The following is a 23,706-nucleotide window of genomic DNA, read 5'->3' as shown; positions in this document are numbered from 1 at the left end:
ATTAAATTCCCTAATGATTCTGAGAAGACCCAAAATAAAAGGAATTTTTTTGAAAAATGTGGAATACCAGGAATAATTGGAGCAATCGACTGTACACACATAAAAATCTTGAAGCCATCAGAAGAAGAGCATTCCTTTTTGAACAGAAAAGGATATCACTCAATGTATCATAATATGACGCTTAAGACTTGGTCACATGGTAAAAGTAAACCAATCAAAAACGTCGTCGGACTTTTCGTAATGACAACGAACCCTAAAATGTTTCGTTATCGTCATGAGGTCGTTCTTTGCTTCGGCAAACACGACTATTGCCGAATCCCTTTACAGAATACCGAACCGAGCAAAACTGTCGTTTCGTCACGTTTTCGCTTCGCTTTGCCGTTACAGAATCCCACCACAGGGCTTGCGCTGGGGTATTGGAGAAGGAGACTATAATCGGTATATTAGGTTTGTGGATCTAAGGTAATCCGTATAGTCTAGGCATGGCTGGGTTAAAGGGTAAAATGTTCCGTTATTGTGTTGAACTAGAAAATTCTCACACATGCGGATATACAGGGTGTTCTGATTTGTTTCCGACAAACTGAAACAGGTGATAGATCACATCATTCTAAGCAAAAAAGTTCCTATGAACATGGGTCCGGGAATGCTTTGTTTCCGAGATACAGGGTGTTAAAGTTGAAAAAATAATTCGTGTTTTCTTAAATATCTTTCGAATGATTCCAAGAAATTGTATGAAAGTTGGTACATAGGGGTTTTTTGAGGTGAGAAATTCAAATTTGTGATCGATTTGGTTGTATTTTCTAGAGGGCGCCACTGGCAATCATTTCGTCCCCTTTAAACCGTAGCAACTTTTCTGTGCTACCCTGTACGTCATTCTGGACTAAAAAATCGATTCCCCTGATTTTTCTAGTTAAAAAAGGTAAAACTCATTTAAGTTGCTAAGGGCAACCGTTTCAGAGAAAAACGCATTTAAAGCCAAATCCATATTTTTGTAATCTCTAAAACATGTAGAAACAAATTTGTAATAATTTTTAATTAAATATTTTTTAGAAGTAACAATTTAGAACAAAACAAAATAACATAATAATTTTTAAAGAAGGTCTTCGAAATGTCCACCGTTCTGTTGAATGCACAAATGACATCTTCGAATGATTGATTGTTTTACATTCAACAATTGTTGCGGCAATAGATTTAAAATGGCTATACACAATGACAGATTTAAAGTGTGTTAGGTTCAGATGTCATTAATTATAATTATAGTTAACTAAGTTAATAGCTTGTCAACAAATACAGGAAAATGGTATTGGTTACCAAAGGCCCGAACGAAGCATACAAAGAAGAAATCATCTACAGAGAAATAGGATTTTACAGACCTTCCAAGAAAATATGAACTCAGTATTCGTAAAGCATCCCAACAACGCAATATTTCAGGAAACAGAATATTCAGAACACTTAAAAACAACAATTACATAGCATACCACTCGTACTTATTAGTGGGCAATAGAAAATCCGCATGCATTTCGCCTTAGAAATTTTCAAAATGAATTTAAATTTAATATTTGAATAGGAATGTAGTGACTCGGTTTGCTCAGAGATGGCGCCATGGTGGTAATGCGCCACAAATCATCGGCCCCGGCGTATTTAAAGGGGTCGACGCGAAGCAACCGATTCACTCGGAAGATGTGAACTGCCTTAAAATGAAAGGGAAAAATGGATCATCGCATTCATTCCTCGTTTCAGTGCCAAAGGCAATAAATCTCAAAGATCTCAGGAAAACCTCAGAACTGGACCACATTAAACTTGAATGGCAGAGATATTCAAAAAAATTTAAAGTTCCGCAGTGCTTCCGCTGCCAACGGTTCGGCCACGGATCTAGCAACTGTTTTCTCCAGCCAAGATGCGTCAAATGCGGTAAAGACCACCAGACAAAGGACTGTCCAATTAAAGGAAGAACTGATCAAGTGAATTGTGCAAATTGTTCCGGACCCCACACGGCCAACTATACGAAATGCCCCATTTATATAAGGTATGTCGAGTCGCATTCTAATGTAACCGCTCCACCCAAAATTCAAAAACCTAGTCCACTTTCCCCAAAACCCAGTCCACCTATCCCTAAACCCAAACCAATTCTTAAACCTCATAACATGAATTATGTCAACGCTGTTAAGAATATTAACACCCAACCCAATAATTCTAATGCAACAGATTTTCAAGAGCTTCTGAGAGAAATAAACGAATTGAATGAGATTTGTAACATATCTCAACTTATATCTCTCATAAGAGAATTGAAAGTTTCGCTGAAAAATAGTTCTTCTCCCATGGAAAAAATCCAAATCTTGACTAATTTAGCTCAGAAATATGGATTATAAAAACAAAAAGAAAAATATCAACATTATATCGTGGAATGCCAATGGCATCAGAAACAAAATTAATGAATTAGAAATATTTACGAACGAAAACAAATTTGATATAGTATGTATTCAAGAATCAAAATTAGGTACCACTAAACCTCCCAAACTTCGAAATTACTATTATTACAATAAACCGAAACCGAAATCAAATGGAGGTCTTCTAATTTATTATAAAAAGCATCTAACCCCAATAGAAATAGTAACGCGTACCGTAAATTTAGAAAGCCAGGCAATTAAAATCGAGGATTTTACAATAGTGAATATTTACAATGATCATAAATCCCCATTATGTACAAACGAACTGACAACCCTAATGGCGCTAGGTCATAAAACCCTCATTACAGGCGACTTCAATAGCCGGAATACCCTATGGAATTGCCGGACAACCAATAAAAATGGAAAGTTGCTTCAAAATTTTCTAAGAAATTCAAACTATATTCTGAACTATCCTCATAATTCATATACTTTCTATCCAACAAGAAACGCAAATCCTTCAACAATAGATCTGATGCTCACAAAGAACCTATCGATAAGGGAACCTTTTGCGATCAACGACCTTGATTCAGATCATCTACCTGTATTTTCGGTAATCTCAAAATCCATTGCTTTCAAGACCATTTACAAACAAAACCATACTTACTCAACTGACTGGAAAAAATTTAAAGATAGGTGCAACCATTATATTAAGGTGAATCATCAAATCAATTCCACACCTGAAATTGATGAAGCTGTTGAAAATATCACAACATCCATTCAAAAGTGCTTTAATTCCTCAACTAAGAAATCGCCCGAAAGAAGCAATTATCCAGAACTTCCCACTGATATAAGGGAACTCATTCGTAATAGAAATAGAATCCGTAAACGCCTTCAATGTAATTTCGACAATAACCTTCATCAAAAATACAAGGAAGCTGTCGACTTGATAAGATCGTCATTATCTACTTTAAAAACAAAAAGATGGGAAGATTTTACTCGTAATTTAAACAATTCAAGCGATATGTGGAAGATGGTCAAATCATTGAAACACAGAGATAGTCCTCGTAAAATTCCACCCCTTCAAAGCCACCAAGGTCTCTTATTCAATGACAAGGACAAAGCAGATCATATAGCCGTGTCATACGCGGAAACCCACGACTCCACGAAATCTCTTTCAAATACAGAAACGGTCAATTTAGTAGATCAAACAATAAAAACTTTTCTGGAACTTCCATTAGTCATATCAGGTGAAAATTTGACGTCCCCTGCGGAAATTAGAAAAATCATAAAATCCTTCAAAAACAGAAAAGCACCCGGCGAAGACCGTATCAGCAATAAAACTCTGAAAAATCTACCACGAAAAGCGATTGTTCAACTAACGAATATTTTCAATAGTTGTCTCCGGCTGAATTATTTCCCAACCATGTGGAAAAATGCAATAGTTCTTCCTTTTCCTAAAGCTTCAAAAGACCCAAAATTTGCGAATAATTATCGACCTATTAGCTTACTACCAACAGTATCAAAAATCTTTGAAAAAATAACCCTAGTTCGCCTAAGAAAATACATGGAGGAGAAAAATTTGATTATAGATGAACAATATGGCTTTCGTGAAAAACATAGCACTATTCTGCAACTTGCTAATCTCACAGATAAAATTGCCAAAAACTTCAATATTAACAGAATTTCAGCTATGATTAGTTTAGATATACAAAAAGCATTTGATACGGTCTGGCATATGGGCCTCATTTACAAATTAATCAAAAATAATATTCCATCATTCCTGATCAAAATTATTATATCATATCTAGAAAACAGGACATTTCAAGTCAAAGTAGGAAACGTATTATCCGAAAAAACCCCGATTACAGCAGGAGTTCCGCAGGGGGGATTATTATCACCCGATCTATTCAAAATTTTTATAAATGACATTCCCAAATATAAAAATACAAAAATTTATCTTTTCGCGGATGACACGGCTATAACTTCTGAGTCCTGGTCCAAACCGCAATCAACCAAATATCTTCAAGAGCACCTCACCATTTTGGAGGAATATTACCACAGATGGAAAATCAAAATCAATGCATCCAAAACCAACTTAATTTACTTCACTCATAAAAGACGTTTATCAAACAACAAATTATTGTTATTTTATAACCAGCCTATAGAAGAGAAAAATTATTTGAAATATTTAGGGGTCACTCTTGATAAAAAATTGAATTTCAATCAACATATTCATGAAATAATTAGGAAAACCAACTCGCAACTCAGTAGCGTCTTCCCATTGATTTGTAGAGATAGTAAACTTAGTATTAAATCTAAACTTAAAATATACAAACAGGGTATAAGACCAATGATTCTATATGCGAGCCCGGTCTGGAGTAAAACTTCAAAAACAAATTATGACAAACTACAACGTATTCAGAACAAATACTTAAGGATTATACTCAATAAGCCTAAAGAAACCAAATCTAGCGATCTCCAAAAAGACTCTCAAATAGACTCATTAGATAATGTTATCAAAAACGAAACTCGATCATTTTTCGGAATCAAAATAACAAAACTGAAAAAGACATCGCACCTCAATAATTATTCAATTCCAGTTAGGAAAATTAAACACAAACTAATTCAACACTTGATGATGTGAATCCAACCCCCTTCCCGATCCCTTCCTAAACCACCTTCTTCTTGTTAACCCAACTGAGCGACAGTTGTTTTTCTTCAAGCACTCGACATGCCTCAGTAAAAATTTACACTCTCTTTTATAAAACCTATGTAATCCATTATCCAAATTTCAATACTAGGTAAAACTTTGAGTTAGGTACTAGTCTGCAACTCATACTTTAAGAAGCATGTAAACATTGTATATATCCCCTTGTATATATAACTCTGTAACATATTTTATAGAAATTTATATTAAACTGCTGTACAGCAAAATAATAGTTGTTTTTTTTTCTTCAAACCGATTCACTTCTCACCCAATGGTGTGGGAAGGTGTGTCTTAGGCAGAGATCGCTGGATAGCCTAACCGATGAGTTAACCAGCGATCTCGGGACGAAACACAATACCCCCGGGAGAGGGCGCACCTAAATATTGGCTCGAGACAGACTCGCCAAATTGGTGACCCCGACGTGATGACGGAAAGCTGCGGCGTTGGAGCGCAGAGGCGACTCACTGCCCCGCTCAACGTTACGGCTACTGGGGTGTTCATCGGACACTAGAGCCGATGGCACGCCGAGCCTCGTGTTTTCGTCATCACAGCACGCAAGCGCTCTCTCCCCCCTGGGACCACCTGCGTACCTCCTCCTCAGGAGGGTCTTCGTTACTGGTGAGGGGGTGTGTAGTGACTCGGTTTGCTCAGAGATGGCGCCATGGTGGTAATGCGCCACAAAACATCGGCCCCGGCGTATTTAAAGGGGTCGACGCGAAGCAACCAATTCACTTCTCACCCAATGGTGTGGGAAGGTGTGTCTTAGGCAGAGATCGCTGGATAGCCTAACCGATGAGTCCACCAGCGATCTCGGGACGAAACACAATACCCCCGGGAGAGGGCGCACCTAAATATTGGCTCGAGACAGACTCGCCAAAGGAATAATTTCATGAAAGGATTTCGAAGCAGTCAAAACATATTAAAGAAAACGCGAATTATTTTTTCAACTTTAACACCCTGTATCTCGGAAACGAAGCATTTCCGGACCCATGTTTATAGGAACTTTTTTGCCTAAAATGATGTGATCTACCACCCATTTCAGTTTGTCGGAAACAAATCAGAACACCCTGTATGTTTCAGCCTTTTTCATAAAATTATTCAGTGGATTTATGCTGAGTTATTCAAAGCCACTTGTTTGGAGAAAAGTTTCTACTTTACTAATGTAATCTCTTTTATTCAAAATTACCAAACAATTGCCTTTGTCTGCCTTTTAAATTATTGAATCTGAAACCTTAGCCCTGATGTCTTTAAGTATGCGAGAAAATCTTTTTATCGCATATGAACGTACAGTGTCCGCCACGTTTATTATTTAGAAAAAATCTTAGGCAACGATCTCTGAGGGACTCTTGAAGTCCTCATCGTCCGTCAAGAGTTCTATGATAAAATCTACATGTACAGAAAAACTCTGAATTGTCTTCTCATCTAATTTACCGAAACCACAGAATTTGAGTCCCTGCGAAAGAAGTTCCAACTCAGGGGGTGTGAACTGCATATCCGACAAGTTCTTAATTCTATCATGGAAGATGAGGTCTGTGAAATTCTACCTTCTTATATCCTCAGTGTTCATCCTAGCGTTAGTCAAGTTTGTCAGCTTATCTCTAAGTTTTTTGTATTTCAAAGATGAGACTAACTGAATCTGAACAACTTTCAAGACTTTCTTACGGTCAGTTGATGTTGTACGATTGATTATTGCTCTTTACCATAGGTCCATGGGACAGTAACTTTGTCGCCTTGACTCGTGACGTCTCATTCGGTGGATGACAGATGTCAACCTCAAACTTCATGTCATGTCAAGCGTCACTTCCTTCCAAACTATTTCTTAGAGGGAGCAGCTTTCATAACTTCCACAACAATTTTTTGTTCTTCCAGAAGAAAAGCTCTGACGATCTTTTCCTTTACGCACTTGTCATAACCCTTTCAAAAACAACACGTGCATGGTCACAATTTTATCAATTAATACTATATAAACAAAATGTTATTTTCACCCGATCTAACCACATCCCCTAACATTAGGGGACCCGCAAAGTTTTGCGGTTAAATTCCTCTTGGTTTTCTAGTTTTTTATATTCACATATATTCTTAGTTATTTTTCCACCACATATGGTAGGTTAAAAATTTTACTGTCAATCACAATACTGACATTTCTCTTTTATGTAGACCTTTTTTCTGGTTGAAGATGAAGGATTATTCCTTCGAAACATGTCCCTTTTGATGTAAGTCTTCTGACTTTATCCCCTACTGATGTAAGTCTTCAGACTATATCCCATAATGTGCTGATGTGTGTCCTCCGACTACACCCACGTTATCAATAAAGTTTGTATTTGGTGGAGCTCGACTGAAAGTTTTTTCACCTACCCAATATCATCTCACCTCCACTGTATGTTATGGATCCCTCCGTTGGATAAACTTTCAAGAAGGTCCTGAAGAACGTTGTATTCCAATGTATGAACTAACTGGTCATATAGTATCTTCATGTCAATGTTTAACTTGTTCGGTTTAGATAAATGTTTGTTGATCGCTTTTCTCTGAAGTTTCTTCTCAACTTCAATTCTAATGTTGTGGGTTGCACACCAGAAGCGGTAGTACTTTAGTGTGATTTATTTAAAAGTGAAGATTTCTTGTTCTAGTTCCTTCCTCCTGGGTAATTTTTTATGTAATTAAAAAGATAAAGTAAAACAGTTACAGTGTAGTTACATTCATAGGTAAGGATGTAATGATTGTGATGTCTCGTACTTCGGATGGACTAAAGGAAAACTAGAAATCTGAAAAAAAAAACAACTGAATAGGCCTCAGTCACCTGCATTTGGTCACCATTTAAAATTCACAGGTCATTCATTCAGCCCCAACTACAATTCAAAGATCGTCAAAAAGATTACAACAAATAATTACAACATTAAAATGAATCTACTAGAAGATTGAAATAGTACGAGAACAGAACACAAACATGAATTGTGTGAACACTCAAGTGATCAGCCTCACAACAATCAAGTGAGGAAAGAGGAAACTAGGAAAAGTCAGAAAATATGGAAACAGCAACGATTCCAGAATCCTCTACTTCGAAATCATCAGTTGAGCAAACAAGAATTGACGATGTGTTCATGCCTAGAACGATTTCCCATGAAAAACAAGAAATAATATCGCAATTGATAGCAAAAACGGTATGCTCAGATGCTTTGCCTATTTCCTTTGTTGAAAATAAGGGCTTCAAAGATTTACTATACTATATAGCTCCAAATTATGTAATTCCATGTAAGAAAATCATTTTGCACCGAATTCAATCATTATATGAAATAGAAAATAGTGAATTAATTGTGGAGTTCGGTAATGTATAATATGTTGCTTTAACAACTGACTGTTGGAGTTTGAGGTCAAACGAATCATTATATCGATAGCAATTGGCAACAGAATAATTCGGTAAATTTGACCAATCTCATACTGGTGTCGATTTAAAAAATAAATCAAAAGAAATTCTTGTCGATTGGAAATTGTCAGAAAAATGTGTAGCAATTGTCACGATAATGCAGCAAATATTGTTGCTGCAACTAGATATATTTCATTCTTTGCTGTATACTGTTTTGCTCACACATTACAATTGCTATTGAATAAAAAATTTGATGATCGAAATATCAGATCATGCAGTAATATCATTCGGCATTTCAAACATTTGAACAAAGCAACCAGTGCTTTGAACCTAAAACAAACTCAGTTGAAATTACCCAATCATAAATTGATTCAATGCAAAAAAACTCGTTAGAATTCTACATTTTATATGTTGCAAAGATTAATAGAACAACGTGAAACCATTATCGCAGTTTTATCAGATAGATCAACGACAACAAAGTCTCAAGCAGTTATTTTATTGTTTCGGAGGAAGAATGGTCGGACATTGAATCCCTTTTGCCATCTCTGAAAGCTTTTGATGTCGTTACCAATTTATTATCTATGGAATCTCAGCCTAACCTTTCCAATGATCATGCCGATAATTCAATCTTTCGGGTTCTGAGAACATTAAATTGTTATAGGGTGATATATTCGCTTTTGTATAATGGGGCAGAACCGATGTCAACTTGTAGAATTAATAAGTGCTGTACCATAATAGACTTGGCGCTAGCAATAAATGGTAACTTGATATTTTCTTTCAGCAGAAAATATTTTAGTTTCCCTCTTTGTTTATTATTTCTTCTCATTGTATGCAGTGTTTATTTAGATATGTTCGAAAACTATTCAATTTAATTTCAGATATAAATTTGTTCAAATTATCTCTGCTGTTTCTGAAATCTCAAGATGACTTCACTTTGGATCCGGCCCAGGATTACCCAGAGAATATTGTTATCAGGAGAAATGCACTTCTAGCCACTGTTGCTTACCAGTCGATAGTTCTAGTAAAATTGCCAGTAAAAGTATATTTTCACCACGACAATGACTTATTATTAGTTGCTTTCAACAACATTCCCTTACATATAGCAGCAACACTTTCAAGCGTTGATATCATCAGATATCTGTTGGACAACTGTAGCTGTTATAATAAAGCTAAAAACATATATTTGGAAACACTATTATTTCTCACTGTCATAAATAATTAACTTGAGCATGCAAACATTCTACTTCCGTATAGTTTGGATTGCACAGCAAGAGAGAGAGTGAGAGAACAACTAGCCATCTACCTGAAGGCTCTGCTTCCGCAGATGTCCGACAGGTGGGACGGCCCTAAGAACACAAGGGGAAAAGCACGACCTGTCAAAGCGTTAATTAGGCGTCAAAAACGAGCCTATCTATTCAAAACGGTACAAAAGATGTACCGTACTAACCGCGCCTCACTGGCTAAGAACATCATAGATGACTCTCCCGTATTTTTTGATCGTATCGAACTGCAACCACATCTTTTCTTCAAGTTGTGACGGGTAGTTTACCCGCATACTATTACGTCGTTCATCGGGCTGCAGCTTATTTTCTGAGGAGAGGATTTGAATTTCGTTTCGGAGAGCTCTACATTCCATCCATGCCCTTGGACGACCCTGGTAGGGCCTCTGCGATCCGTCGGTCCATGGATGTGTCACTGCGCCATTTCTTTTCTTGTTGGCAGTCGGACTGGGAGACGTTTGAGTCGGGTCGTTGTACCTTTGACTGGATGCCCTCTGTTCATTTAATTTTCAACAACCCTTGGTTCCGCCCAAGTTTCCCTCTGGCCTGTTTTATTTCAGGCCATGGTCCCTTCAAAGGTAATCTGTTCAGGCTGGGTCTGGTCGAAGAGGAACATTGTCCATGTGGTCGCCCACAGTTCAGCGACCACATCCTAAGAAACTGTCCCTTGTTTAGTGACCTCAGTGTCATTTACGGTCTATCTAGTCTCGAGTCGCCGGATCTCACAATGACCGGTTTCTGTGCGTCTCGAAATAATTTTGGTCCTTCATCAGCATTCGCGGCTGACGCTATATGTCGCCCCAACTCCTGGCATTCAGCCCAATCTGACATTCTTCACCGGACAGCAATGATGTGAATGTGCCTAAGCGTAGCGATGAGCACTGCTCACGAACTACATTTTGCACTGCTGAGTTGCTGAGTTACTCTCCCGTAGGGGAGAGTCCGACGTATCCAGACGTCACGACTGCCGCAAGTAAATTTCGGCAGGTCTTCAGACACCCCTCTAAGAGAGACACAGAGGACATTAAGGACAAGCGAGAGGCTCAGGACTTGTCAAGCCCGATTTCGGAAGAATAAATCATATGGGCTTTAGGTGCCAACAAGTCGCCTTCCGCTGGGGTCGATGGTGTAAAAATCAAAGACCTCATGAAGGTACCTCTGAAGAAGCTTGTCCTTCTCCTAACACAATGTATCTCTTCGGTTTCGCCCCGTCGGCGCTGAAGAACAACAGGACGATATTGATACCGAAGGGGGGTGACCTAGAAGACATTAATAACTGGCGCCCGATTACCATCGCCTCGGTGGTAACTCGGGTGATCCATAGGATCTTGGGTAAGCGTTTGGGGGGATTCAAATCCACCCAAACCAGAGAGGTTTTAGACAGGTCGACGGGATGCTTTCAAATATCCTCACCCTTCAGGCTCTAATCAAGGAGAGACGAAAGAGCTTGAAAGCATTTACAATCCTTAGTGTCGATGTGCGTAAAGCCTTGTAGTTCGTGATATTCTTAATGAGGTTATTCAAAACTTTACATTACTTCACTTTGAACAAACTAAGGTGCTTAAAGCAGGCTGAAATTTTGCCAGAATATTTTATGCATGGAATAATGAAACGATTCTATTTTGTTGGTTTTCGGAACCTCGAGGTAATGATTAACAGGAACGCAAGACGGACAGAAGCGAAAGCATTTGCCAAAAACGTTTTCATTGATCAAGAACGAAAGTAAGAGGTACGAAGGCGACCATAAACTATGCCAGCTAGCGATCCGCCGACGTTCCTCCGATGACTCGGCGGCAGCTTCCAAAAAACCAAAGCTTTTGGGTTCCGGGGGAAGTATGGTTGCAAAGCTGAAACTTAAAAATTGACGGAAGGCACCACCAGGAGTGGAGCCTGCGGCTTAATTCGACGCAACACGGTAAACCTCACCAGGCCCGGACACCGGAAGTATTGACAGGTTGAGAGCTCTTTCTTGATTCGGTGGTGCATGGCCGTTCTTAGTTGGTGGAGCGATTTGTCTGGTTAATTTCGATAACGAACGAGACTCTAGCCTGCTAACTAGGCGTATTAGACATCCTCAAAAGGCCCCCGGCTTCGGTCGGTGGGTTTTTACTGTCTGCGTACAAAAAAAAAGACAGGACTTGCGCTGGGGTATTGGAAAAGGAGACTACTAGTCTAATCGGTATATTAGGTTTGTGGATTTTAGGCAATCCGTATAGTCTAGACAAGGCTGGTTTACAGGGTAAAATGTTCCGTTTATTGTGTTGAACTAAAAAATTCTCAAACATGCGGATATATGTTTCAGCCTTTTTCATAAAATTATTCAGTGGGTTTATTCAAAGCCACTTGTTTGGCGAAAAGTTTCTACTTCACTAATGTAATCTCCTTCATTCAAAATTACCAACCAATTGCCTTTGTCTGCCTTTGAAATTATTGAATCACTTTCTGAAACATTAGCCCTGATGTCTTTAAGTATGCGAGAAAATCTTTTTATCGCATTTGAACGTATAGTGTCCGCCACATTTATTATTTAGAAAAAATGTTAGGCAACGATCTCTGAGAGACTCTTGAAGTCCTTATCGTCCAACAAGAGTTCTATGATAAAATCTACATGTTCAGAAAAACTCTGAAGTGTCTTCTCATCTAATTTACCAAAACCACAGAATTTAAGTCTCTGCGAGAGAAGTTTCAAGTCAGGGGGTGTGAACTGCGTATCCGACAAGTTTTTAATTCTATCATGGAAGATGTGGACTGTGAAATTCTGCTTTCTTGTATCCTCAGTGTTCATCCTAGCGTTAGTCAACTTTGTCAGCTTATTTTTAAGTTTTTTGTATTTTAAAGATCTGTGGAAACTGACTGAATCTGAACAACTTTCAAGACTTTCTTACGGTCAGTCGATGTTGTACGATTGATTATTGCTCTTTGCCATAGGTCCATGGGACAGTAACTTTGTTGCCTTGATTCGTGTCGTCTCACTCGGTGGATGACAGATGTCAACCTCAAACTTCATGTCATGTCAAGCGTCACTTCCTTCCAAACTATTTCTTAGAGGGGCCAGCTTTTACACCCTATTGGGCTTTCATAACTTTCACAGCAATTTTTTGTTCTTCCAGAAGGAAAGCTCTGATGATCTTTTCCTTTACGCACTTGTCATAACCCTTTCAAAAACAACACGTGCATGGTCACAATTTTATCAACTAATACTATATAAACAAATGTTATTTTCACCCGATCTAACCACAACCCCTAACATTAGGGGACCCGCAAAGTTTTGCGGTTAAATTCCTCTTGGTTTTCTAGTTTTTTATATTCACATATATTCTTAGTTATTTTTCCACCACATATGGTAGGTTAAAAATTTTACTTTTAATCACAATACTGACATTTCTCTTTTATGTAGACCTTTTTTCTGGCTGAAGATGAAGGATTATTCCTTCGAAACATGTCCCTTTTGATGTAAGTCTTCTGACTTTATCCCCTACTGATGTAAGTCTTCAGACTATATCCCATAATGTGCTGATGTGTGTCCTCCGACTACACCCACGTTATCAATAAAGTTTGTATTTGGTGGAGCTCGACTGAAAGTTTTTTCACCTACCCAATATCATCTCACCTCCACTGTATGTTATGGATCCCTCCGTTGGATAAACTTTCAAGAAGGTCCTGAAGAACGTTGTATTCCAATGTATGAACTAACTGGTCATATAGTATCTTCATGTCAATGTTTAACTTGTTCGGTTTAGATAAATGTTTGTTGATCGCTTTTCTCTGAAGTTTCTTCTCAACTTCAATTCTAATGTTGTGGGTTGCACACCAGAAGCGGTAGTACTTTAGTGTGATTTATTTAAAAGTGAAGATTTCTTGTTCTAGTTCCTTCCTCCTGGGTAATTTTTTATGTAATTAAAAAGATAAAGTAAAACAGTTACAGTTACAGAACTCCGCCTGGAGTACCGTCGGGTGGATTGAGTAGCTCGATGGTGCTACTGCCGGTCCCAAGCCCGGATAAAGGAGGAGGGTTTTATCAACAGGCTAGCTCCCTGCTATTCGTAAAAACTCAACTTGCTAAAAAGCCTAACAAGCGCCTCGGAACTACGGACGGATCACACGGTAAAAGACAAAAGCTACGAAAAAGGACTTTGAACATTGGTACTTGGAATGTACAAGGAATCAGAACTAAAGAAGACGAAATCACTCGGGAATTACAAACTTTGAGCATGGACTTGGTGGTGCTGACGGAAACAAAAAAGAAAGGAACGGGCACAGAGGTGATAAATAATTATGTACATGTTTATAGCGGAGTCCCTAAACATCAAAGAGCAAAGAGGGGAGTATCTGTAATGATTCACAAGAAGTATAGAAATAAAATAACAGATTTCGAATTTTTGAGTGAAAATATAATTCGCATTAATATCAATATACATCAGAGACCAGTAACCATTTTAGGGATATACGCTATATCTGATGACGAACCTGTCTCAGTGAAGGAGGAGTTTTTTGAGCAAGTCCATGAAGAAATTGGAAAAATAGGGAAAACGAGAGAACTTGTAGTGTTGGGAGATTTCAACAGTCGAATTGGCCGAAAAATCAATGATAGTGTGGTTGGACCCTTTGGAGAACTTAATGTAAATGACAATGGAGAACGGTTAATTGAAATGTGTAAGAACAATCAACTAAAGATAACTAACGGATTTTATAAACACAAAGATATACATACATTTACATGGGTACAACACACCAGGAACTTGAGATCTGTAATTGATTACGTAATCGTAAAACAAGTAAATACAATGCAAATAAACGATGTCAGGGCATATAGGGGTGTCACTTGTGGATCAGATCATTACATGGTAAGAGCCAAAATATTGTTTCCTTATGCATATACACCGAAAGTCGATAGGAAAGACCAAGCAGGAGAACTGGAGAAAATAGATGAGAAAAATTACAATCTAGACAGCCTTACTCATGAGAGCACACAACAACTATATTGCAGCAGACTTGATGAAAAGCTCTTGGATAGATCAGAGTGGGAGCAGAAGCCTGTGGAGAAGGTTCACGAAAACTTGGTGAGGAGTATCAAAGAAGCCGCGATGGAAGCAATAGGTGTAAAGGGAAGAGCCCGTAGCACTAACATATGGTGGAACAAAGATATAGAAGATCTAATTACCCAGAAAAAGCGGTTGTATCAAAGGTGGACCCATACCCGATTACAACAAGACAAAGACCTTTACTTGGAAAAAAAGAGAATCACAAGGCAAACTATAGCTAATGCGAAGAGAGAAATGTGGGATAGAAAATGTCAGGAGATCAACATGCTCATCGGTGGTAGAAAATGTTCAGAGTCATGGAAATTTATTAAAAAAATCAGATCTAATGGGAAAAATTCTGCGAACATCCAACTTATACCGACAACAAAGTGGATTGAACACTATGAGAAATTGCTCACAGAGGATAGAGATCAATACCTAGCAACTTCGCCAACAGAAGTATCTATTGTCGGCGAAACCGTCAGCATTGATGTTGCCATAATTAAAAGAGCTGTGAAAATGTTAAAAAATGGTCGCGCTGCAGGCCCGGAAGGGATTCCAGCGGAGTTGATCAAGAGCGGGTCTAATAAACTATTTGAGATGATCGCCTGGTGTATGAATCAATACTTAAACGGTAACCCTATCCCGGATGAATGGAAGGTCGCTCACATAACATCAATTCATAAAAAGGGAAATAAATTAGATTGTTCGAACTATAGAGGCATATCGGTTACTAGCACGCTTAGTCGACTTTATGGGAGAGTTCTGCGAGACTTGATTGAGATTGAATATGGAGAACAGGAGGAGGAAGAGCAGTCAGGTTTCCGAGCTGGAAGATCTTGCGTGGATAACGTCTTTTGTTTGAAACAAATCATAGAGAAAAGATCAAATACTAATATGGAAACTCACCTTTTGTTCGTGGATTTGCGGAAGGCGTATGATACAGTTCCCGTTAAAATGTTATGGAAAGCACTAGAGGAAACAAATATCAGTTATACTTTAATAAAAGCACTAAAAAATCTCTATGATGGATCGACATCACGAATAAAAATTGGTAACAACGTGTCAAGGAAGTTTAACGTAGATAGAGGTTTACGCCAGGGATGTTGCATCTCCCCGACACTATTTAAGATATATGTAGCAAGAGCACTGAAGCAATGGAAGAAAAAGTGCAGCGGAATGGGGATCGATTTGGGAGAAAAATGCTTATACACTCTCCAGTTTGCAGACGACCAGGTCCTCATAGCGAATGACAAAGATGATCTGGAATATATGGCTCGAAAACTGCATGATGAGTATAAAATGTGGGGTCTAGATATGAACACCGAAAAAACGAAATACCTGCCAATAGGAGCTCCGCCACAGAATATTCAGTTAGAAAAAAAAGAAATTGAAACATGTACCGAGTATACTTACTTGGGGGTTGAATTTGACTCAACAGGAAAAGACGACAAGGAAATTAAGAAAAGAATAACCCAAGCCAGACGAACCATAGGCTGTTTGAATGGAATATGGTGGAGCTCTGATATTGGTAGAAAACAGAAGTACACCATCTATGAGACCTTTGTCAAGAGCGCTCTAATATATGGCGCAGAAACATGGAGAATAACGGAAAATAACAGGAGGAAGCTCGAAGCGACTGAGATGGATGTTTTTAGACGATCTGTAAGAGTATCCCGAAGAGATAGGGTCAGAAACGAAGACATCAGGCGGCGTATGGGAGTGGATGGATCATTAACAACAGATATTGAAAGAAAACAGCTAGTGTGGTATGGACATGTACAGAGGATGAATGTGGACAGACTGCCAAGGATGACCATGCACTGGATACCACCAAACCGCAGGAAGCGAGGAAGACCCAAGAAATCATGGAAGGAAGGAATAACCAAGGCTATGAGTGATAGGAATCTAAGAGAGGACCAATGGAACGATAGGAACGAGTGGAAGTTAGGCATCGGACAACGTCGCCGGACGTTTTAAAACCGATTATATATATAAAACAGTTACAGTGTAGTTACATTCATAGGTAAGGATGTAATGATTGTGATGTCTCGTACTTCGGATGGACTAAAGGAAAACTAGAAATCTGAAAAAAAAAACAACTGAATAGGCCTCAGTCACCTGCATTTGGTCACCATTTAAAATTCACAGGTCATTCATTCAGCCCCAACCATAATTCAAAGATCCTTCACAAGAATACAACAAATAATTACAACTTTAAAATTAATCTACTAGAAGATATTGAAATACACCGATCAACAACTGCTAGGGATCACTTATGAACTTCTCTTCATTTGTATTCTTTTCAAGTTATCTCGTGAATATCTGTACATTATATGTTCTCTAAGGAAAATGTAAGATGTTTTGAGATGATTATATCAAAGTCTTCCTCACTTCATCGGCTCTTGTTCACAAAATTGATTATTATCTGTAGGCTGTTACAGGTGGAGTGAAAAGCAATGTGGTATTTGTTATTAAATCTGTTTTTTTTCTCTCGTTCAAACACATAAGGTGATAATAATTGAAGAATTGAGAACAATATCAGCTCATCAGTCATGCCGCGAAGACGTTTGGCTCCTGTGCAACTGGACCAAATCATACGGTGGATACAGGAAGGTTTGTCCCAGCGAGAAGTGTCCCGGCGGTTGAATGTTTCGCAAAGTGTCGTTAGTCGGGCTTGGAATAAGTTCATCCAAAACGACTCAGTAGCTTATGTTCATGGGGGAGGTCGGCAGCGCGGTACAACAGCTGCCCAAGATCGTTTTTTGATCCTCAATGCTAGGAGAAATCCCACTTACCCGGCGTCGCGGCTCAATAGATCACTGAAAGTTGCAACAGAAGTTCTAATTTCGAACCAGATTATAAGACGACGACTACATGTTCGTGGTTTGAGAGCACGTGGGAGGGTACAACATCCCCGTTTGAATAGGGAACACCGGGTTCATCGACGGCAATGGGCTGAGGAGCACCGCAATTGGACACTTGAAGATTGGAGCCGATGTTTATTTACGGATGAGTCTAGATTTCGTTTGGTCAACTCCGATGAGCGTATTCTTGCTTGGAGGGAAAGAGGTCGAAGGTATGCACAACAGTTTATGGTACCCACAACAGCATTTGGCGGAGGTTCTATATGTGTATGGGGAGGCATTTGTTTGAACCGACGCACAGAGTTAGTTGTTCTGTAGAACACCACCATGACCAGCCAGAGATATCACGATATGATTATTGAACCCATAATTGTTCCGTTTGCGGCTGCCGTGGGCGAGAATTTCATTTTAATTGACGATAATGCCCGTCCACACCGTAGTCGTCTGGTTAATGAAGCGCTAGAAACTCATGCTATTGATAGGATGGACTGGCCAGCTCGCTCTCCAGACATGAATTGCATCGAACATGTCTGGTCTGAGATGTCTAGACAATTGTCAACCTTAGAACAACCGATCAATAACCTGGAGGACCTTTCTAACGCTTTACGGGATATTTGGACGAATTTGCCCCGAAATTTTATAAATCGTTTGATCGAAAGTATGCCTCGTAGGGTAGAATGCTTGAGACGAGCTCGTGGGGGACCAACTAGGTACTAGCTCAACCGAAACTTCAGCCTTCTTTTGGTTTCATCATAAAATTTTTATGTTATTCAAACGCAGAATTTTGAGTGTTCCTAATAAAGTCTTTTTTTCTCTCCAACTTTCCATTTTTTCATTTTTTTCTCAGGTGAATCATATTATCAACTGAAAATACTCTGATATCTGACTAAATTTATAATCTTGGAGCGAATATTTCAGAAATAAATTTAGAACAAGTAAGTGATTCCTATCAAATGTTGAGCAGTGTAGTACGTGAACTGAACTCAAACATAAATTATGTGAACACTCAAGTAATCAGCCTCATAACAATCAAGTGAAGAAGGAGGAAACTCGGAAAAATCAGAAAATATAGAAACAGCCTCGATTGCAGAATCCTCTATTTCGAAGACATCATCAGTTGGGCAAACAAGAATTGAGGATGTGTTCAATGAACACAACGGCATGAACACTGTTCCTGCCTAGAAGGATTTCCCATGAAAAACAAGAAATAATATCGCAATTGATAGCAAAAACGGTATGCATAGAAGCTTTGCTTATTTCCTTTGTTGTTGAAAATAAGGGCTTCAAAGATTTACTATCCTTTATAACTCCTAATAATGTAATTCCATGTAAAAAATTCAATTTGCACCGAAGTCAATATATAGAAAAGAGCGAATTCGGTAATGTAAAATATGTTGCTTTAACAACTGACTGTTGGAGTTTGAGGTCAAACGAATCATAAAAAACCGTCACTTGTCATTATATCGATAGCAATTGGCAACAAAATTCGGTGAATTTGACAACGAAAGTAATGGATCAATGTCATACTGGTGCCGATTTAAAAAATAAAATGAAAGAAAGTCTTGTGGATTGGAAATTGTCAGAAAAATGTGTAGCAATTGTTCACGATAATGGAGCAAATATTGTTGATGCAACTAGAGATATTCCATTCTTTGCTGTATACTGTTCTGCTCACACAATACAATTGCTATTGAATAAAGGGTTGGATGATCGAAATATCAGATCATTAATCGACAAATGCACTTATATCGTTCGGCATTTCAAACATTTAAACAAAGCAACCAGTGCTTTGAACCTAAAACAAACTCAGTTGAAATTACCCAATCATAAATTGATTCAATGCGAAAAAACTCGCTAGAATTCTACATTTTATATGTTGCAAAGATTAATAGAACAACGTGAAACCATTATTGCAGTTTTATCAGATAGATTTTTCTTTGCCAACCGCGATTTCTGATGCATCGGAGGAGTTAATCTCTTCATTGAGAGAGACTCTGGAGACTACCTTGTTTGCTTCAGCATCTAAAATTCCAAGGTCCCAAATCGAGGTTGTTCTCAAATCATTTCGTCGGGTAGAGCAACTATACTTAACTGCACAGTCCAGAATAGCTTACCTGGAGGGTCGTCTGGAGGAGAGAGATTCTGCTCCAGCTGCTTCGGCTGTCCGGCAGGTTGATCCTCCATCTTTCGCTTCTGTTGCCGCCACCTCTCCTTCAAGATCGTCTATCCCAGTTCCACCTAAGAAACACACAGTCATCATCAACTCTACTGTTTCGAGTGACGCAGATGAGGTGAAGTCCTTTGTTTCCTCAATTCTGCGTAAGTCCCCGTCTGTCCGTATTTATGGTGTGAAAAAGATTAGGAGTGGTTCTGTTCTCGTGGATACTTCCTCGGAGTCTGATGTTGCGCTCATTAAAAAATCTATTTGTTCCTCGGAAACACTCAGTTGCTCTGACCCGAAAAAAATCCAGCCTCGTATCAAAGTGTTCGACGTTCTAAAAATTCTCCTCAAAGACCGTTTCATTGATAACCTCCTTATGAAGACTGTTGATAGTGAAGCATTGAGAACCTCTTTTCGGCCTCAGGTAAGAATGGTCACTCGCCTCAAATCTAGATTAGCCGACAAAGAACATTTCGCGGTAAGCGTTCCGGCTCCTCTTCGTGGAATTCTCCTAGGTCGTGGTCTTGTTTTCTTGGATGTGAGCTCCCACCATGTGGTTGGTCATTTCAACATCATGCGGTGCTTCAACTGTCAGCAGTATGGTCATTCCTCGGGCTCCTGCAAACATCCCAAGTGTTGTGGTTTCTGTACCAACACGGATTATTCCTTTAAGGATTGTCCCGCGAAAGCCTCTCCGCCATGTTGCGCTAATTGTAAGACATCGCGCAGCGGTGTTGCTCTGGATCACAACACCTCAAACAAAGATTGTCCGTCATATTTAAAACAGCTCGCAAGGTACAAGAGCCTCAGTGATCATCAGCAATGAGTGCCCTAAAATGTATTCATGTTAATGCTCAGCGTTCAGCGTCTGTCACTTCCGCGGTGTGTCAGCTGGCCGATCAGTGGACGGCGGGTATTCTGGTTCTCCAGGAGCCGTACCATGTCTTTGGAGATCTCAAGTGCCTTGGTCTTCGTTCATCTGTCACGTTTTATTGAAGCATTAAACGTCAGACACCCAGGAGCCATCATCGTCGTGGCACCCTTAGTAGTTGGCGCTAGGGAGACCTGGTGTGTGGAAAACTGGACACTTTCGAGTGTTATTGGTTTCAGCCACCAGGACATGAAGACCTTGGTCACCCAGACCATAATCGGCAGCATTATGGCTTGGAAGGACTTTATGAAGTCTTCTCGGGCGGTTCGCTGCCCATAAGCGTCGAGAGCGCGGAAATTGATGATACACTGCAATGCTGGTCGATGAACCTGCCCAGTTGTACATAGAAGTTTTACTAGCTTTTAATCTTTTAAATTTTATCTATACTAATCTATGTTGTAAGTGTAGCAGATCCTGTTGAGCAACAATTTCATCTATACTCGTATTTTAATCTAATTCATTTAATTTATTATTTTATCTTTACAACAATTTTAAAGAAATTTTCACAAAGTGGCAAATATGGCAAAATTTTGTTTCCTAAAAGAATTATACTGTCTATTCCTGATCAGATGCAAATAAGATCTTCGATCAGGTTCTCTTAAATATTTAACCATACATAAAACATAACTAATATATTTCATTTTCACAATTTTTATCTAATTTATACATTAATTTATTGATTTTTTTTATACATACATCATAAAAGAAATATAGTGGCACTTTCAAAAGAATTTTTATAAATCAAATAATTTGACAACTTTGTGTCTAATCCTTCACAATAATATATCTATATGATATATTTAGTTTATTCTTATCTTGGAATATATTCCAATTCTAAAAATGACAAATTTAATAATCAACCAAAAGCAAATTCAAAATGACTAAAATGTATCAATTAAGTAAACGGTTAACTAATTGAACAACTACATCAACATAAAGACAGACGTACGTTTCGGAATTTTTGTATTTAATAATACAATTTTTCCTCATCAGTGCCTTATAGTTCAACGAAAATTATTAAATTTGCAAACTCACCACGTGTATATTACTCCATCAAAACTGCAAGTTAGAAACTACAGACTAACTAAACGTACTGGTTACTCTAGTGAGGATTCACAGAGAAAACCATTACTGAAGGTAGTCATAGATTTCTTTCTTGTTATTTTTTTGAAATACATATACAAATCGACATTTACCATTGAATAAACAATTTCAGGAATTTTAAATTTATTAATTGGTTGGTAATGACTCTCTAATCAATAAATGATTACATCAAATTATAAAATTTCAATGAGTCTCAATTATTGTGACGGATTAAAAACAAAGTTGTCAAATTATTTGATTTATATTAAATAGCCTTCAACAAGTAGACTCATTAAACTTTTATAAAAAGAATTTTTATTTTTCCTCACAGGGTCTGCATTAAATCAATTTCAAATTGCGTTTAAGTTTGTTTGTTACAGATGCACACGACGATTGGAGTTCCGGCTGCTGGGAGCGAGGCTGGGAAGGCATCCGAGGTGCCCTGACCGGTCGCGCAGGTTCCCCTTCATACAAAAAGGGACGATGGAAAGATCGCCACCTAATGCGCGTGCACTGGTCGCGTTCGTGGATGGAAGTATCGGCGTGGATTTCGTATCCGTGTTCCTAGAAGAACATACTGTGCTTCATCATCTGAGTAGCCAGAAAGAAGTGTGATGTTCTTACCAGGTACCAGTCTTATCGTACATGCAGGGTGAATTATACACACACTCAAGGGAGTAACAGACGAGTTTTATTCATAGTATCACCAACTTTTACATTACACGAGATACACAAGTTATCGTGTGAAGAAACAATAATGCCGAATCTAGCACATCTCTTATGGAACTGCCTATATCGACTTATATGCATAGTTATATATCAGAATATAGTTTACAAATTATCATTGGCGACATAGTAACAAATTATTGGTAATTCAACAATGAATTCCAACTACTAACTACTATACTAAAAATGATATTGGAATTTGACCTACATTACAGAAGGGATAAATCTGAAATGTTAAAATTGCTATTAGATAATGGATGTGATCCCAATTCAGTTTGCGACATAGGTTGGACCCCTTTGCATTCTTTGGCTATGAACCAATTTAATCCTTGCGCATTAAAGGCTGCTGAATTGTTGATAGAAAGAAAAGCTGATGTCAATAGACATTGTGCGAGCGGTGAAACAGTTCTGCACATAACAGCGGTCTATTATCAGGTATTCACACCCTTTTTAAATCTCCTCCTGAAGAGTGAACATCAGAGAAACATTATCAATTTTCCCCTTTGCATTTGTTGGCTGTAAACCAATATGTACCTAACGCACTAGAGGCTGCTGAATAATTGATACAAGAAGGATCTGAGTCAATATACAATGTGCAAGCGGTGAAACAGTTCTGAACGCAACAGCGCTCTATTGTGAGGCATTCACACCCTTATTGAATTGACTCTTGAAGAGTGACCTCGACAGGAATATTGTCAGTTTTGAGGACAAAATATTCTTAGAAGTCTTTTTATTAGACTGGCGTATTTCTAAACGGCAAAGCATTTCAAAAGATCTAGTTCTATTAGATTACATTGGAGATTTTGAAATTTATTCAAGTCCAATCAGTTATATCTGGTTGGATTTCTTCTTCGAAATGCAACGTATACCAGAATTGCAATTATTGAATTCTTGCAGAGTACCTGAATATGAAACTGAACCAGAATATTCGTTCATTAGAATCCTAAATTGGATCGAAATACAGATATGTAAACTCTGCAAAGAACAAAATCTGAGGTCAATTAAGTATGAAGTAGACAAATTGATTTAACAATTTATGGAAGTGTTCTAAGAAACAAATTTGAGTCAGGGTTTAGGCTATTTGCCATAAAAGAACAAACTTTTTAATTTTTTACTGTAGTTTCCAATGGAAGGCTCAATTATTTTGCCATGAAAGAAATTTTGAAATACATTTCAGCAAAA

The sequence above is a fragment of the Harmonia axyridis genome, chromosome 6 (genome assembly GCF_914767665.1).
Source record: "Harmonia axyridis chromosome 6, icHarAxyr1.1, whole genome shotgun sequence".
In the NCBI taxonomy this organism is placed as follows: Eukaryota; Metazoa; Arthropoda; class Insecta; order Coleoptera; family Coccinellidae; genus Harmonia; species Harmonia axyridis.
This window is presented reverse-complemented; position numbering follows the sequence as displayed.